Raw genomic sequence first — 6000 nt, 5'->3', positions numbered from 1 at the left:
ACTGGCAAAGAAGAGAGATGATGGCATACCATGGTTCATGGTCACCTACGTCACATGACATGAGAGGGCCGGGTGATGCTTTGGTACAACATTAGCAGAAGATGTGGTCAGACATGAAGTCCTTCATACATGCTAAGAGAGAGGACAGATTTTGCTTTATGATGATTGTCCTAATAATGGCAGAGCCATGTTTCTGCATGAGAAGAGATCAAAGACCCTCTTCCTTTCACTTTGCTTATTCTTTGCAAAATACAGATGGACGTTCCTTTCAGCTGATGACCTAAACATATATTTATATTTGGGTATTTCACAATGTCGGCTGCTGGCGTATATCATGCTGATAAAAGGCCCATGTTGCCGGTACTGAAGGTGGTAGAGACTAGTGATGGAACTTACAGCTCTTTACTGGGAGCCCAGTCTTTGAGCTCCTTTTAATGGGCAATTTTAATTCAGTCAGCCAGATAACTCACATATCTAAGATGTGATCGTTGAAAGGGATTTTTTTAAATTTAAATGATCTAAAATTACAACTGGACTGATATTTACGCTTTGAAAAAGGTGTTTGTGAATAAACTCTCGTGAGGCTGTATCTGTCTGACAAATCCTTTTTAGTGGTAAATGGTTTCAACTGATATTGCGCCGTTCTGCTTTATTCAGCCCAAAGCGCTTTACAGTAAGGAACCTCTCACCCATTCACACATCTATGTACTGGAGGCAAGGTGTGGGAAGTGTCTTGCCCAAGGACACAACAGCAGTGTGCATCTTCAGGAGCTGGGATTTGAACCCACGACCTTCCGATCATGAGATGAGCTTTAACTTTAGTGCAGAAAGTTCTCACTTGTGTGGCCGGCTCTGTTGTTGGGCTGATTCTTGAGTAAAATTGAGAGAAATGTTTTTTTTTTACGCTTGAGATCCGGTTCGAACCGTTCACCGTAAAGAGCCTGGAGAAAGATCGGTCATGAACATCACATGATTGAAAAGAGCTCAGAGCTTTAAAATGAGCCTCAGAAATTGGTCACAAGTTCGTTCACCTCGGACCATATTTTATATATTTGATGTTGCAGACTTTTGCTTATAACTTCAGAACAAGGAGATCAAGACTAACTGTTTTTAGTTTGTGACGCTCCCTCTGAAGTACCTACTAAATCAGCCCTAACCCCTAATAATGCGCCCCCTGCTGGTACAGATCAACACTGACACATTTTACACTGCAGAAGTTTCATACACAGGATAATAGTCCGGCTTTAGATAAACCAATATTGGTAAACCTCTAATCCAAAGTTACATTCATTTCTCACAGAGATCTTGTATTGATGATGGGAGAGTGTGACCACTGTGTAAACCCTTCTCCAGCACATGAGAAAGGTTCTCAGTGGTTCAGATCTGGAGTCGTGCTCCCTGAACCGCTCTTTCACAGTGTGACCCCGGTGAATCCTGGCAACGTCGTGTTGGAATATGCCCACGCCATCAGGGAAGAAGAAATCCATCAATGGGATGCCCTGGTCATTGGGGATGTTCAGGTCATCGGCTGATCTCATTCTTTGGGCACAGAGTGTTGCTGATCCCATGACTTATTTTGATCAGTTCAAAGTAATAATTTTAACTTTATTTCAGTGAAGCAACAATTTTGATAAAGAAATGTTGGGCAGTTATTTTTATTTGCATTTCAAAGGTGCATTATGCAACTTTTTATGCGGAACTAAAGTTGACCTTACAGTGACCCAGCGGCTGTATGAGTGGTCAGCATGGCACCTTTACTTTCCATCACAGTGGTCTCTAAGATGCTCCAGGATCAACTTTGGAAGGTTTTCACTGCTCATGGAGCCTCTTACCAGAAAACCTACAAAACAATTGATCCTGGAGCATTGTAGAGACCACAGTGATCATAAGTAAAGGCGGGTCACTGCACGATCAAAGAGACACAAATGTCACCTTTTTTCCATATAAAAAGTTCCATAATGCACCTTTAAGCTACTGACAGGAAGTGGCATAGATAGAGTCAAAGTTCCATAGCAGTTTGACTCACTCTTTTCCCATTGACATAACATTGTCGGCATGACAACAGTTTAAAATTGTTTGCCTCTATCTATGTCACTTCCTGTCAGTCTCCAATAAGGAAGTGAAACTAAAAACAACACAGAAAGGGTCAAACTAAAGAAAACTAGGTCATTTTTTGAGCAATAAAGTGTAATAGTGTTAACTATGTGTCATACACACTTTAATTTTCCGCACAATCCACTGAACGATCTTTTTAAAGTTCCCGCAGAAACCCTGTCATTCTTCCAGAAAGGCACAAAAGAAAAACATTTCTTCAGTATTCCATCCTTCCTCCGCTCTCGTCCCCACCTTCCTCCTCGCCGTTGTCTCGCTCAAATTCACGAGCCATCGCCGTCCCTTCGATGCAGCCATTAGCGTCCGCGCTCACCCGCCCGAATCCACAAACGCAGCCCTGAGCTGCCTGAATATGCACATGTTTGACCGAGAGGGGTCCACACCGAGGGCCCCGGGAAGCAGCTCCACGTCCGGGGCCTGGGAGAGCGCGGCGGCTAGCGGAAGGTAAAAAATATATCAATATAAACATGTCGGGGAGAGAGGGGGGGAGGGGGGAGGGGGGGGACGCTGGCGGAGGAAGTACAACTCAAATGATTACTCTAGTGATAAAAGTAAAAAGACAGACTTTTCACAAGGTGCTTGAGCCAAAACAAACGCCTGAAATGTTTTTGAAATGCTTTATCTGGGCTGGGTGCAGTTACATTTTATTGTAGACTACAAACTTTACAGGATCTACCCTTTACATTTCTCATTTGAAAGCTAAGACCTATAAAACTGATTGTAACTTTTTTTTTGGCGAGTGTCTGTTACATTTTTGTTATGTTTTAGTATTTTTTGTCATGTTTTTGTTTTTTTACATTTTTGTCACTTTTTTGTGGCTTTTTTGTTGCTTTTTCCTCACTCTCATTTGCCGCTTTCTTATTGTGTTGATGTTTCTTTTCCACTTTGTTGCTCTTTTGATGCTTTTTTAAAGAACCGTTTAGATTTGGGTAATGCCAAACTGGAGAAAATGTGCTGGGTTCGGGTCGGAGGTTAAGACGTTGAATTCATTTTTAAATGTCACATGAAGCTTTTGTCACTCACGGCCAAGAGTAACTGATGCCTCAACGCTGTACTCGAGTACGGAAAGAGAAGGAAATCTTCTTCATACAGCGCTTTATTTTCCACATGACACAAACCACACGAAGCACATTTACTCAAGTTCACAAGTACGTGAAACAGGCTAAGCTGGAGGGGATGGGCTACACAGTGCGAGTGCGCCCTCTGGTGACCATACCTCAGAACAGGGATTGTTTGGTCCAAGTTAAATGCTGGGCACCATTTACACTTTTTTTTTGTTTCAAACATTTAGAATTGAATAGATGAATCTTTACCGTCCACAAGGAAGGAAAGAAATGTGTCAAACACACACACACACACACACACACACACACACACACACACACGCACACGCACACGCACACACACACACACAGCAGACAATAAATAGGACTAAAACAGGAGCAGAGACCACGTGCCCACTAGGGGGAGTCAGTGGACCATGTCTCCACAGTCAGTGATCTGGTCTGCCACACAGTGTTCTCCAAATAAACTTTGATCATTTTAATGCCTGAATATTGGATACTTTTTAATGCCACAAGGGCACATAAACGTGTCATGTTTGTGAGCCCTTAATCACACAGGGGAATGAGGGGAAGTGTGTGTCTTTGACAAATGTCTGCAGAGCAATGTCATTGTTGTGTTTTTTGTCTCTGAGGAAAAACTCAATTACAGTTTGATGATATAATAAAGGCTATTGGTAAGTCGACCTGATGAAAAGCCTCATCCTAATGCCATCGCCGCCTGATTGGTCAGTCCCATGGTTTCCGTGGAGACCGAGGAGGCCACTCTTGCAGAGAGGATGGTGAATGTGCCGCACGGCGCTGTCGTTTGTTCTTTGGCACAACTGAGAGTAAAATATTACAGCGGGCTCTTCACATGACACTTCTAATGCTGATGAATGGAAGCCTCTGCACGGCTCTCGGCCAGAGGAGGCAGTGCACTCCTACAGAGGACCATCACCACCATTCACTTCATCTCACAATTCATCTGAGGAATTCAACGAGAAAAGATTCAGGTTTTATGAGGAAAAGATTCTGTTTTTCTGTGAAAAGTGTCTGTGTCATGAGCAAAATAAATCCTGTTTTAACCAGGAAAGTATTTTTCAGCGAAATTCACATTCAGTTTTTCAAAAAAAATGGTGTAAGTGAAATCATGCAGAGCTTGCAGTTTATTGTAACTAACCACTGATGCAAAAATGTCCAAAATAAGCCATTCAGCCATTTGCTTTTATTTGATTTATCTCCCATTGGGAGATTTGCCTCAGCCGTCTTGACGGTGTTGTAAATAGCATGTCAGCTTTGCCAAGATACTGTAAGATCTGCGCCAACATTAAAAACATAACATAAACAAGCAAATGCCACATGAAAGCATGAGGGGAATGTACTCCAATTATTCAACAATAAAAAGTCCAAAAAAGAACTAAGATTGTTCTTTTTTGGATCACCCTCGCCCACGAGACCCAGCCACGGCTGATCAGACCGCGACTCGTGTTTAGGTAGCACCCGCTTGCCCCCATGGTTCGTCTATTCAGATCCAGAGCCATCTCGAGGCTTTCTCGGCTGCATCGGTGGTGTTCTTGATGGCTCTGCTCCTTGTTGTTCCTGCAATGCCCAGCGCAGTAAAGGCTTTGTGGAGGGAGCGCCCCACAAATCCTCTGTAGCCAACCTCGACAGGCATGCACCAGATGTTCATATTTGGTCATTTTTCTTTTGTGAGCTTCTCTCAAGCGGTCCTCCCATGGCACGGTCAGCTCCATAATGATGATAGTATTGGTGCTCTCTGAGACTAGGAGGATATCTGGCCTCAGAGATGTGCTGACGATGTGCTGGGGGAATAATCTCAGCTGCTTCTCCAAATCCACTGAGAGTTTCCAGTCCTTGGCTGATGCCAGGACCCCTGCTGGTGCCTTCCTCCCTTCTTGTGGCTGTTCTCCTGCCCTAACAAATGCAATTGAGCGAATGGTGTTGCTCCCTCTGCCGCCTTTGATGATCTCTTTGCTGATGGTGTCTGCGATAGATTTCAGCACCTGGTTGTGACGCCAGGTGTAATGACCCTGGCCAAGAGCTGTTGGGCAGGAGCTCAGAATGTGTGCCAGCGTTCCACGAGCTGGGCACAAATGGCAAGTTGGTGTGTCTGCTTTTCCCCATGTACAGAGGTTTGCTGGGCTAGGCAAGACATCGTACACTGCCCAAATCAGGAAGGTTATACGGTGCGGCTCGCTCTGCCAAAGCTCCGTCCAGGTGACCTTGCGGTCCATGGCCTGCTCCCACTCGGTCCAGGCCCCCTGCTGTCCCATTCCAGCAGCTCTGCTTGTCCTTCCTTCCTCCACTGCAGGTCTGACCTCTTCCTGTACTTGGCGGCGCTTCTCCTTCCCCCTCTGCTCCTTATGTCGAGGAGGTGTTGGGAACATCCCCAAGCCTGCTCTGCCTCGAGCCACCACTCCCACTAGCTCTTTGTGCCACAGTCGAGCCTGTACGTCTAGCATAGTGGCGTGGGCACTCCACTTCCTCCCCGTCTTCACCAGAACCCCTGCCTGGGCCACCTTTGGGTCGTTGGAGTCTCTGTACATAAGCACCTCACGTGCCCGAGTCACTTTAAACTCCTCTTCCAGGGATTTCAGAGGCAACCAGAGCATTGTGGTTTTCCCATAGAGGGCGATGTTGCTGAGAATCTTGGGCAACCCTAACCATCTCTTGAGACAGCTGCTGACCTTTCTTTCCAAGGTCTCCACCGTGGAGATGGGGACCTCATACACAAGTAGGGGCCAGAGTATTCTTGGCAGTATACCATGTTGGTAAATCCACGCTTTAAACTTGCCGGGGAGGCCAGAACGGTCTGTTGATCTTA

This window comes from Gobius niger, assembly GCF_951799975.1.
Source record: "Gobius niger genome assembly, chromosome: 15".
Classification (NCBI taxonomy): Eukaryota; Metazoa; Chordata; class Actinopteri; order Gobiiformes; family Gobiidae; genus Gobius; species Gobius niger.
The sequence above is the reverse complement of the archived record's forward strand: the minus strand, read 5'-3'. Positions refer to the sequence as shown.